We start from the raw sequence: 14329 nt of genomic DNA on the forward strand, positions 1-14329 counted from the left end.
TTCTGCTTAACTCAGTTTGTCCCTTGTCATTCTCACATAATTACTGAAGCAAACAACACAGCTGCAGAGGTTCCAGCTAAGCACTGCTGGTAGCTTCACAAGGCTAAGTGCAACAGCTTAAAACATGCTTATCTCTTTTGTTTTTAGCTTGCATCTAGGCTTTCTAAAATTAATATCTGATTCCCATGAAAGCAACACAATGCCGATGCTGACGAGTGTCAGATATCTCCAGGCAGATGCGGTATAAGTTCCCTTTACAGGCAGTAATTCTATCAACATACTTCAGCGCTGGTCTGCAGCATACCCTGCTATTCCGGTGCCTCCTCTTTTATCTACACATCCAGCACTCACTGCTGTGTTACCAGACACTGCCAGTCATGAAAGGCTGTGCGATGATTTTATCTGCCTCCGAGCATATTACCCATCACCCACTAGGGAACCAAGTTAGACTTGTAAATATTTTCTCTTGCTGGGGCTTTAATTCAGAAATGTAGATGATTTTACTCATAAAGCTTCATTTCTTTCTCATTGTTGTTGATCTACCATAAAACATCCAAAATATAGATGGCAAGTAGGACAAATTTATAAACTCAATAGTTTGTTGCTTAATTCTACATTTCTGATTTCACAAGCACTTCAAGTGACAAATGCTGGGTTTCATGTCAGCATGAGAGTCAACACTGCTCAAAGAAAACAGAATTCTCTCCTACAGCTCACTCAGGAAACTCACAACTCCCATCTCGTCAACAGTGGAAATCTCTCAGACTACATCAATGGGCAAAAAACCTACCCAACCTACCAGTTCTTCCTGGATTGAAGGCATTTCCTATTAAATCAACAGGCCGTACATCTACCGCAGAGAAATATTTTGATCTAATTATTGAGTTAACTTGCTATTTAACCATCATTATTTTTATATCTTGCTTTATGACACTATGTCACGCTTTAAGGCAGCTATTTACTACTCTGAACACTTAATAAAAACAATTATCATTCTTTGCTGGTTGGTTTTTTGTGGTTGTTGGTTTTCTTTTTGCCAAAGAAATGAAAAGAACTTAATATTTTTTAAGGGAATACTTTTAATAACAGTGATTTATGATCACTGTTAGCAATGGTTCTGTTAATTTCTTATGAAGATGCAGACTTTCCATGATACAAAAATACATAATTAGCTAAAAAATAAAGTAGGCACGGAACAAGCTCTTTGGAAATGCGCTGCTGAAATCAGGATACAACTGCTCTCCCCACTTAGATCACCACAGATATCTACTTATCATTCACCTACAACATTTTCTGTGTGTGTGATTTTGTACATCAAGTTCAAGTGCTGAAAGTGATGCAAATAAAGAAAATGCTGCTAAGACATCTGTGCACCTTTTAGAATAAAACCAGAACATCTTTCATTTGCTCCAGGGGACACACAACCTAATGTGGTATTTTTCCCACGCAATCTGTGATCACGATGTTTTTTAGAAGAAGCTATTCATGTTTTGATTTGATCTCTTTGTATTTTAACAAATGCTGAAATTTAGCTGAAGTCACTTAGAAAGGACATGAGCTGACACTTCTTTGGAAGAAGGCCTTCTAGCACAATACTGGTTTATGACTTCTTTTCATGAAGTCTTGATTGCTTAGGACAGAGGATTTATTTTTTCCCAAAGCAAAACATGTTTCCTGAGTGTTCCAAGATCAGTCACTAAACAAGAAATTAACATGTAAAACTGTAACATTTCTAACACTTCTACATGACCAAAAGGATGCGATATTAGAACTGTGATTTGGAACCTTTAAACATTTTAAACATTTGTCTTGTGGTTTATTTGTAAACTAATGAGTCTTGATGCTGCTCCCTAAGCTCACGCTGCAATCTGTTGCTGGCCTTTTTGCAGCTTTAAGATTTACATTTAGTAGATTCACAGGGGGAGCTGGAAAAATAATCCAACAAAAGCAGCATGATCCAATTTCTCTTCTAACTTTTGAGGAACTAAGATCAAGTAGCATGTGTTCTTATTGCATGAAAACATCCCCAAAACTGAGGAACTGCAAGATGGATTAAGATCACCAGCTCCTTTTCCTCAAGGCCTTCCTAGATAACATAGCCTGGATTTTTTTTTTTTATTTTATTTTTATTTTTTTTGTTGTTCATTGTCGGTCTTTTACTCTAAATGGCAGAAAGCCAGTAGTTAATTTAATATAACAATGGAAAAAGTCATTCTCACCATTTCAAGAATTTGTAATACTGGCCAATGCATTTAACTGCACAGCTAATTATTTTTAGTCCTCGAAGGCAAGACCAACAACTTATCTATATACACACATAACCCAACAAGCTAAAGTGTTCGCTGCCATATTGGAGATTAGATGCATTAACGTATTGAGATCACAAACTTCAAAGAATTACAAGAGCGAGGATAATTGAAAAGCACTTTTATATAATCCTGTACAGTGTATTTACTTTTGCTTTTTGGGATGTAGATGCTGCAGCAGTGTATGCAAACTTGTAGAATAAAACTTGTAGTGTCTGTAAGAACTTCATTTCACATATGACCTTTTACAGTAATTGGATCTGAATTATAATCAGTCACCTGAGTCCTGAAATAGATAAAATAGTTTTTAATGTTAAAAAGTTTTAGCCCTTCGTTGATTATCTATCAGTGCTTACAGTCCTGTGAAAATAAGATAAATGAGAAATTTGGTCTCTAATTAGACTTCACTAGATTTACAGCTTTTAATTTATACGCCAATGCAACTCAGGCCGGCACTAACACAGATAGAGATGGAGCCACAGTTTTCAATTGATTTAACAATTTAATTGCAGCATTAACATCCATTAACATTTAACTAACCTTTTAAACTAACCTCAGGCACAACCTTAAAGTCTAAATGAAGTAAAATTGCATATAAAAAGGTACTAACATACAGCTGTAAGAAGCCAGAGTGAATCTTTAGGGAGATTTAGCATTGCTTCCCCACATCAGCAGGAGGGAGTCTGTTTTCCTTCTTGCAAAATTCAGTAGGAAAGCATGCTCTAATTTATAGGAAAAGGAAATAGACACATTTGATGGTTATTAACTCTCATTTATATCTTCTTGTCTATACGTGATGTCTAAAAGACACAATACCCTTTACTCTGGCCATGCACTAAAGAGCAATTTTATTACTCAGAAAAACAATATTCCTGGATTATCCGTGACAAAATGTAATGTAAGGGAATTTAAAATAACCCACTGAAGTTTGATACAAAAGAGAAACACCATATTTTAGAAACAATGAGCAAATGGGGCTCTTGTTTATGTGGGTATAAATCTAAAGCAACTACAATGGAGCTGTTGGCATTGCTTCAGGTTCACCCCTGTGGTACCACATGGAAAATAAGAACAGTAAGTATTTGATTTATATCTGTGTTAAGCACCCCAAAACTCAACTTCAAAGAAACAGTAGCGGCAGGTGCTCAGGCTACAGCAGGGAGATCCTTAGAACTAAATCTATCGTTGTGAACCTTTGTTCCATCAGCCCTATGGCACTTAAAGTCTGCCAAGGGGCTAACACCAACATTGGGAGGGAGCTGCTGACAGAGGCCATAAATCTGCACTTCAGCATTTACCATTGTATTGCATACAGCCATTGACTACCATTGGTGCTGGGCCAAGACATAAAGGTCTTTTATTTCTGACACGGAAGACAAACAGGAGGTTTTGGGACTGTTTAAAATGTCATCTAGGCATTTCTGACCTATATTGTGTCAGATTTGACAACTCTCAGTGACATCCTTGTAATCCATAGATACAATAAGTTTGTAAGATAGAATCGTTAATTGGGGCTCATTTTTGTGATTGCCTTTTCTTTTTTCTTCTTTTTATTTTTTTTTTCATGTAACACAGCATAACATTTGATACTACCAGCCATTATTTAACCTATATTCCTTTGCACTGAATAACTGCTTGTACAAATAATTTCAGAGCAGTGACTGACTTGAATAAATGCTTTTCTTCACGTCCGAGGCCTGTAGCAATGCCCTTAGTTAACTGTGCATGTTCTGTCACTATTTCTCTGTATCTAACTTACATTTAATATTACCTGAGTGTTAACAAAATATTAGGATGGTAATCCAGAAAGTATCACAGTCCTGTCTTTTGATTGCAGTGATAAGTACAACATGGCTACTGGTACATTTTGACAAGCAACACTCAATTTCAGTGTAACATTAGTGGTCAAAGGATTAAGTTTCCTAGCAGCACATGTTGACACTCTATGTTGTAAGGACTCCACTGAAATTATTAACCATTCTCATCACTATTCTGCAAGCACCATTGTTTGACTACACAGACCATAAGTGTAGTAAGTCAGTGGTCTAGATATCACAAGCATGATAATATCATGCACTGATACAATATGGTGTGCTTATTAGATGTGTTTCTCAACCCCTTTTCAATTCATTTTGCCACCCTTGAGGAATATGTACTCAAAGTTCCTAAGCACTTGTTTTCAGCTGCTCCTCAGGGCCTGCTGGATAAACTGAAGATGGGAAACAAAGAAATAATATTTTTGAATGAATAACATAGAGAAATCCCAAATCACCATGCAAAGCACTGTGCTACCATCTACCAAGTATTTTGCTACAGGTTAGTAGCAGTTAAAGGCTAATTTGTTGTTTCTGCCAATGCCTGCTAAACTTTACCATATACATTGTATTTCATTTCTTATTTTACTGAAAATGCAACCTTGTCTTCTACAACATGTAGACCCATTGATCAGTGTTCATACAGCCAAAATAATTCCCCTAAACATCAATACAACTTCCTTAAGCTGCTACTTTCTCTCTACACATTCACAGGAGGTCAAATTTCAGGATGTGTATATAATAAAAAGTAATAAGACATTCATTTTTATTATCAATAGTTTTTCTTTGAAATGTGGGGTTATGCTTATTCTGCTTATGGTGCAGTTCCAGAATCAGAACCAATCTGCTTGAACTTCTTTGTATCTTTAACCAGGGTTGTAAGCACTCATCCAGCTTGATGGTCAACAGTTCTAACTCATAAGTGATAATGAGCATCAGAGAAATAGTATGTTGCTTATATTTACTATAAAACGTGAATATCTGACTCCTCTTGTTCTATCATCTGCTCTACCCATCTGCCTCTATCTTGGGCTCCCCACTTTGCTGCTTCAGCTTTTGCAGTTATTTTCTGCCTCTCCACATATTAATTTTGGATTAAATTCCAGCCCAGCATATTCTCACTAAGTAACTGTTTGGGAGTATTACTTAACACTGTTATCATATTATTTGAAATATAAGATGCTTGTGTCCATAATTTTTACAGTAATATACAAAAACAGAAAAGTATCACTTTAGAGTTTCGTAAGTATCAGCCAGCATTCAGCAATGTAATTATAAGCCAAAAGATCATCTAAAATTTGTGTGGAAACTTGACGAAATTAGGTATTTCATAAGGAAAAGTGTCAGAACAACATACTAAAAACAAAGAAAAAAGTATCACACCAATGTGAGGATTTGGAAGACTACAGACATAGTACAGACAGGAAGATCAGTATAAACTTAAAGTATTTGAAGTAGCCAACCTAAACAAGCTGATTTTTCAAATTTCCTACTTGAAATAAATAAATAAATAGATAAATAAATCATTATATACTATTTACTTCACATCCTGCCCTCTATTAGAACCATTTTAATATCCTTTCAATATCCTGCTACGCCACGTCTCTTTTTGATGGGACCCTCATTTTCTCTGTAGCTGGTTCAAGGGATATAATCAAAGCATACAATCAAGGGATGTGGTCAGAACCAGCCTGTATTCTGCACGCTGGAAACTGTCAGCTGATATAACAACATTCATCCTAAGCACAACCCTCAGGCTCCCTAGCAGCTCCTAGGAGACTGGACTCAGAGTGGGAAATGCAGAGATGCTCTTCAGCTTTCTTTCAGTCAACATATCCCTCAGTTTGATTCAAATGTTTACCTATTCTCATCTAATGGTATTTTAAGATCCCTTCTGCAGGCAACTGAACTGAGTACTTTAGCAAATTTGAACTTGTCTTGGTTCATTGGGGTTTTCTTACAGAAGCATAATAGGTTAATTATAAGGAAGATGGGAATGATATCAAGCCTTTAATTATTCACTATTTTAGCAAAATAGGGTGTGTGGACATTGGATATGTGATACTAGAGTAAAACTTTGCATAAAACACGTTTTCTATATATATACATGAGCGCATGCATCTTTAGGTAGAATGCAAACAAACAGCTGACCATCAAAGTAACAACGAATGAGTCACTGAATCACACAGATGACATCAGAGATGGAGAAGTCTACTGCCTCATATATCCACTCTTCTGAATAGCATTTGCTTTGCTTTATTTAATTTTTTGTTCTCTTTGCTATTAAATATCTCTGTTGATTAGGTTTGCACAATCTATCTCAATTAGATTTAGTTCACTTTCCTAGTCAATTCATACCTTAGTCTAGGTTTATAAAAATAAATTCTGTCCACACAGCAGTTGTTTTTGGAATTAACTAAATGTAATTACACAGTACTTTTGAGACTGTAGTATCAATGTAGTTACATGTAATTACAGTACAGAATTATGAGTAACAACATAAAATTTATGTTCTTATAAATTAATGTATTAACATTGGTTTGTATAAATCATAAGCGGTGTAAACTATATTTAGAAATCAGGCAGAAATCTTCTATACCTCCAAATAATGTCTACAGCTCAGTCCTCAAATTACCAGTAACAAAGGATGCCCACTGGCCAAAGACCACACTCTAAAATTCTCCATCAGTTTCCATGTAGTCACACTACTGATTCCATCACGTGGTGTTTGGTTTTTCTCCCAACTTTGGCACCATACATACCACAGAAGGCAGAAAAAAATGGTCATAAAAATTATACAGTCATAACTCAGAGTGTTTGTCATAATTCAGGCTTGCTTCTGTATTGTGATTGGGTCAGTTTATGAAGATAAGTCATGGCATTTGCACTGTCTAGCTGCTGAAGATATTTAGAGCCATAAACCTGCCCGTTCAGCCACTTGCTGAAGTGTCCCTGATCCATAACTGGAGGCAATACCCTCCCCCAGTGACTTCTGAATTCCCCAGTTTCTACTCTCCACTCCTGAAAGAGATGTCTGCTACTTCAAAAAATGTTACCCTATTTTTAGCTAGTCATGACTTACATATTACACATTGCACAGCTGAATTAATTTTACAGTAAGTGCAACCAGGACAGCTAAAATAAAATATAGGCTTTTAGCATTATTTGTAAACAACTGGAATGGATATAAAATGGAAAAATTTGACAAGACAATCCTGCAGTTGAGGAAGTGACTCAGGATACATGACTTAGATAGAGAATCCAAGTAATACAGAAACACAAGTAATAATATTGTCAAAACTTCCTTAAATTCAGATAGAAAATGGATGCTGTAAAGTGCTTCAGTTTATGTCCATTGGGCTACAATATCATTTCACATGTTTTAGTTTTCTAGACAAAAAAGGAGGGGACAGAAAAAGAAGGGAGGAGAAAGAGAAATAGAAAAGGAAATAATCTGTCAGGAAATGTGATGTTAATTAACTTTATGTCCTCAAACTGGTGTTTTTAAAAAGTTCCCAGAAAGAATTCCATTTTTCCTAGAAAAGATGTGCAAATATGACTTGTCTGCAAATCTAATTAAAGTTGATAAATAATTCAGTTCAGGTAGCTCAGTATTCAAATTGAAAGCCAGCATCCAATTTGAGGGGGGAAATAAGCATTAAAAAAACATCCTGAACACATTGTATTACATTGATACTTCGCAGCACAAGCTGGACTTTAAATGAAATGCACTATTTTTATTCAGATGACAAATTGCTCTAAACTCTCGTATTTAATAAATAATAATATGAAACATTAATAGGAATAAAAATATTTAAATATTTATAACAGTGAAGACCACAGATTTAGGATTGAAACTTAAGACCTAAAGGCAGATTCCATTTAAGTTAGTTTTATCTCAAAAGCAGGTCCTAGTCTTGCTATGAGCCCCATGTTGACTCACCCCTACTTGCACTGCAAGAGGGGCCTTCTTCAAAAAAGTGAGGGCCTTGCATAATTGCTTTGCAATCTCTTTTCAACTAAAGATGCCCTAACCCCAAGCACGTGACAAGACAAAGAAATACTCAGAAAGGGATTAAAACAAGTATTAAGTGCAAGCTGCACTGATCATTGTGAGAGATGCTAGAACAGGTGTGAACCCTTCTACCTAAACAAGCTGCAGGGACTGAGTTGTGACACTTTTTCTGTAGGACTGGGGAAGAAGTCTGAGTGCAAGGAAAAGAAAGGTAAGCACAACTTACAAGTGGTTACAGAAGCCTATACAGCCACTATGGATGGAGAAGACATTCCTGAGGGTTAATTCACTCACCAATAAGCCAGGCTCCAGGACTGCTCTGTTTTACCAAACAATTCTTTTGTGATCATCTCAAATGCTCAGGACAGAGTTGATAAAGGCAGCAAGGCATCCATTTATCCCAGGGATATTTTATAATCAGGTATGTAACAGAAGATATGAAGGAACTAGCCTGATGCTCTCTTCCACAGTGTACTTCTGGAACAACAACTACAGATTGCCTGAACTGAAGCTGGCACACCTCATTATCTGTATGTGGAATTGTAGCTATTATTAAGCACAGATATATAGCAGTGAAATCCATTCACCTTCTTCCAAAAATTTAAACCCGAATGCATTATGATTTTTTAGTTCCTGAAAGAGTTATCTTTACAATGTGTTTTTGATTCAGATGAGCCTGACTAACAAGCAATTAGTTTCCAGCTCTGACATAAGAACAAGAAATATCACATAAACTGTTTGGGTTTGGGGACAGTTTTTAAACAGATGCAGATATGTACGTCTCATCCTAAAGAAAGGAAAGAATCTTACTAGAATTTGTTGATCTCAAGGAAGGAAAGGGATTCAGTTCAAAAATTCCAAGCACAAGACTGTAAGAACTAAGAAGAATCTTTGCTAGAATATGTGATCTCATCAGCTGGAAATGAATGCGGACAGAAGTCACCATTCTTGCTGTAAGCGATCAATGCATTATAGCTGGGTAAAAAGTAATTTTTCCTATTCATCAGGTTAGGTCTCTCTAGTGAAGGTTAGGATAGTGATAACTGTTCCTCGTGAGGCCTCAACCAGATTACATTGTGCAAACTTGAACACTGATGTTCATGGAATAAATTGACAGAATGGGGAAAAGAGCCCACTAATCAGAATATAACAGTCCTTCCTTCAAGAGCTGACTGGAAAATCTTGGTCAGCTGGGACATATGAAATGAAAGGAAGAGCGTTCCTCAGTGATCACTAAGTGGGATGGGGGTAAAGAAACAACAATTTAAACTTGTGGGTAATGCTGAGAAAGCTGTACCAGTGGGCAACATACTTAGGCTAGAAAAAAAAGGACGTTTCTAACACTAAAAATAGTGCTATATATAGTAGACCTCTGTTAAGATGTAGCTTAATCACTTAATGAAAAGAATTACATAACATGGTAGTCTTCAAAGTTCATTTTAGAATCTGATTTAAGAAAATATAGAAAAGCTACAGTAGAACAAAGACCACCATTATAACCATTTTTTACATATTCTCAATTGCTTATCCAAATTTTCATTTGCTTATTAAATTTTTCCAAAGAAAAACGTGAAAATCTGCCTAGGAAAACCCTGAAATTCTGTAGGATGAAGCAGAATGACTTATATTTGTGTGTGGAAATACAGGCAACCAATATAGCATCCCCGAGCTGTTAAGACCCATATAAGATTTGCTTTTTTCTAGGTGGTGATTCACATTACCCTATCAATGCATTTGGGGGGATTTAAATTCTTAACACCCACCATCACACCAAAGGCAGAATAGACTACTTAATATGAATAACAAGCACCAAAAGAAAAACACTCCACCCCATGTTTCTTCTGCAACTTTAAATTGGACACAAAGAGGAGGAGAGGGGAAAAAAGAGAGCAGAATAACAGTGAATTAATAATGGAGAAACCTGATTAGAATATAATTTGTCCTCATTAGCACAGCATTCCTGACATTAGGCCGCTCCTTGAATCCTGTTTACTTTGAAACTCCAAAGAAAGAAAACCTATATAGTTGTTAACACTCGGCTTTTCAAGGATAGCTCCGTAATGAGGGTGGAGTGTATATGAGCCGGTTGGTTCTTTACCATCAGAGAACACTGAAAACACATCTGTGCAGTGAAGCATTATTGGGCCTTTCAAACAACCTCTGTGGCCACTGCCTATAAATCTCTTCCCCTGTCATGTTTAACTAAAACCCAATACCCATTCAACATGAAATCCATCAATGTTATACAGAAAACAATGACAAAGCACTCTCCTTTGTGTCAGGAAAAACAAATAATTCTGCAGGAAAAAGAGAGAAACCTTTTTTGGCAAGCCTCTGCAAGGATATGAGGATAGCAAGTGGCAGCTTTCTTTGAAAGCAACACATATCCAGCCACAAGAAAAAATAAATAAATCAAGGCCAAGTCTATATGGGATATTAGAATGACTGTTGAAAATGATACACAATGCATCAGAATTACCTATGTGTTGAGGCATTTTATCTGAAGTGTGTCTGTCATGAGGACAAAGTCAGCTTATACCATCCAGATGCATGAGTCTATTGATGCTAAATTGGTTTTTCATTTTGAAGCAAAAATATGTTTAAATTATAAATTTATTCTTCTACTACTTCTTAGCTGATGGAAGCCAAACACACATGTGTGTGTATCTACATTCATACAGAATGAGCTCAGTGTGTGGATTTAGCCATTTCCTACTCTAACTTAAAACCAAAAGAGGGAAAAGAAACAAACAAACAAAAAAGAACAAGGAACGTGGACTGAAGACTATCGGCAGAGGGCAAAGATATCTTACATGAGGATTAACTACTGAATGTACCCTGACTGCAGGAGATGCCAGGAATCCAGAGTTGACTGCAAAAGATGTAGCTATCTCCAGGCAGATGTGCAAGAACAGCTGGACATGAGTGGCAGAAATTTAACTAGAGAGCTAAGGCATCAGGAATCTAGCCTATACCCTTAGACTTACTGGGAAAATACCATTTTCAAGTGATGTATTCTATGCCATGTAAACAAGGAAGATTTACTTGATAATAATTTATCAGCCAAGTTTCATCTAAAGCACGTGAGCCTAGAATAAAAGCAACTCCCTGACAGCCTGTCTGGCACAGAGATGGATACCTGCATCGCACTGAACCTCTTCAACTCATCTCTAGGTGCAACACTTAATGTTGCCTCTGTCTTTTAAGTATCCCATTAATGTAAAGACATTAGCCACTGAACTTAATTAACAAAATCAATCATAATTAATTCTTTCAATGTTCACAGAGTTATCACAGACATTTCCTTTACAGTTTTACTGTAATTTGCTATTAATGGAGAGCCAAAATAGTCAAATGATTTAGAATGTATATAGAATAATGTAGACCCACTGTACATAATCAGATGGCATTTCCATTGAGGAGGTGACAGAAGCATCATAAAGCAAGAAGTGCAGAGCCTGGATGGTTTATCATTGTCAGAAAAGCTGTGTGAGCGCTTCATCTGCTTGGTTTCAGGGTATGTTACTCTCATTAAAATAAGGCTCAGAATCACATGGTTCTTATGAACAAGGAACTTTCATACATGACTCAGGCCTTTGTTTTAAAGGCCACATGTAACACGTATGATGAAGAAACTGTCTTCCCTTCATTATAATAGAGGATTTTCCAGACATCCCTTCTGCAGACGGACACAAAACCTGCTGTGTACCCTTAAACACAGGTGTCCCTATGGTCAGGCTTTGTGAAGGACTGACCATTCACCTCTTCATGCTTAATCTCTGGTTTCCCCATTTTCCCAGCCATCACACTTACATACGACACAGTGAAAATTTACTCCCAGTCTTAACTAGAAAAACAAAATTGAAACTGGTGATCAGCCCCAATTCTCCTCAAACGGTAGGATGTAGTTCCTTCTGAAACCATATGTTCATCTTCAAATAATAGAAGACTGACATCTGACTGTGAAGTTCATCTTTTCCTCTGAAAGGTCTCTAAGGCTGGACGCCACATAGCGGAGCTTCCAGCCTCTCATCTATCTGCCTCCTGTTATGACAGCAGAACTAATTTCATTTTTCTAAAACCACCACCGATTGTTTAGCTTTGTATTGCACCCTTGCAACTTTCCTGCAGAAAATCTCTTAAGTTCTTTCAGCTGATTGCCACATTTCAAAATTCTACCTATGAGGAGATACCACGACCTTGTTTCTATTTTGAATGGGACACACTTCAATTAGAGTTACTGAAATCAGAAAGTACCCTGAGAGCTCTCAAGATGTTACTTAGGAAGTAAATGAAACAAGAAGGGTAATTTGTGTGCATAGCAATCTACTTGATGAGACAGACTTTGTGTTTAAACACATATATACATGAACAGGCATTCACAAAGTTATTTGAAAGGTTTAGTTATTAAACTAACATGCTTAAGCTCAATGTCTCTCTGGTTTTGTTTGTTTTTTACTGGAAGAGTAACCATTTCTATAACACATTTTTTCAAATGAGTTACAAAGCAAATTAATTTTCTTAAACACTGAGTACTATGAGCTGAACTTTAAAAGAGCCTTGTTATGGCACTATGCCTTTCAGTTGCAGGGTCTAATAAAAGGCCTATTTATTTCTGTGTCAGATCAGGTAATCAGGACAATTCTTTGTACCTACTCTTCTGAATGCAAAGAACAACACACGATAGGTCTCCTTCCAACATTCCTCCATCCATCAATATAATCCTATAACAGTTCAAACTTAACTCTAGTTACATAAGAGAGCTTCTGAATTAGATAAACTCAATCATCACTGGTGATAAAATGATTATTTAATTACTGTCAGCTGGCTTCCAATATCACAGAGAGGAAATCCAAGAACATAGACAGTCAATGGTAATTTATTAATCAATTAAGCAGTACTGCTTGGGTAAGCATAATTTGCACAATAAAGATTGAATTAAATGCTTAAGTAAAAGGAGTGCCTTTTGTAACATTAAAGGTTGTGACATAATACAGCAATGGATTGAATATTCAAAAGTTAATGCTCTACTTTCCAACCATAGAATAAATAAAAACAAAAGGCTGATTGAGCTGGAGGGGATAGGACTGATGTTGCTAACAGGGCAACAACTGAAGTACAGTGATAGCTTCAGCATCTTCTAAGCTATATTTCCTACACTTATGTTGATAAGTGCATCTGCATCTGGCTTGATGTGTTTGTTTTGTGCTGACAGGTGAGGCCATTTCTGATACTTATTTTGGAATTATTTTAACATTAATACGATTTTAACCTGTAAACAGATAAGACTCTCATCATACACCACAAATCAAACTGTGGTCCTCAGAGGGCTTTGGAATTTGTTTTCATTTTTATAGAGCAGAATTGAACTTGCAAACTTACTTCTTTTTAAGTGTTTTACTTATGCAATTACCCTTCCAGGGTCTTCTGAATCCATCTTTGGATCTCATTTAGTTCAGGGAGACTACCAATTAATTACTTTCATGTCCTACAGATATGGAGTGGATGGGTGATTTCTGCACTTGTGCTAATTTGATTTCTTAATTACTGAACAAATGCAAATTACTCCACTTAAAATCAAGGCTCCCTTCAGCTTTGGACTAACAGGAACTACAAAGAATAAAAAAGTCCACAACTAAACAAGAGAGACCTAAATCAGGAACTGCTATTGCCAGTTCTAGGGTTTCACCATTGGATTATAACTGTGTCTCACCCAAAGCTTCAATGCAAACCTTCATGTTTCTAGAGAGACTATAGGCAAATACTTGAAAGATACTCCAAAAGCCTACAACAGAAACCTACAGACTGCACAGTAACAAGTAGATTATTTTCCTCCACATGAGAAATGCTCGCCTCCACCTATTTATACAGTATCTGCTTACTGCATAACCTTTTGTATACCAATGTTGTAAAACATGTTACGTGACAAGTTTGGTGTGTATTCTCAAGTTACAACTACATTTAAAACATGTTTTTGTGAGATGGCCAAGGTGTAATTTAGCAGTCACAGAACATTTCCAGGACATGAGAAACTCCAAGTCTACTCTGTTACCAGGATAAAGAAAGAAAGGCATTTTCTGCCTTTCTTTGCCCATGTTACCTCTCTGCTAGAAGTGCAAAGTTCTCAAAGTACTGGGAAAAAACTTTTGCACCTTTAATACATGGACATCCTCAGAAGCTTTTCAAGAACAGCA

The sequence above is a fragment of the Coturnix japonica genome, chromosome 14, assembly GCF_054131305.1.
Source record: "Coturnix japonica strain WE chromosome 14, WE-NBRP24, whole genome shotgun sequence".
Classification (NCBI taxonomy): Eukaryota; Metazoa; Chordata; class Aves; order Galliformes; family Phasianidae; genus Coturnix; species Coturnix japonica.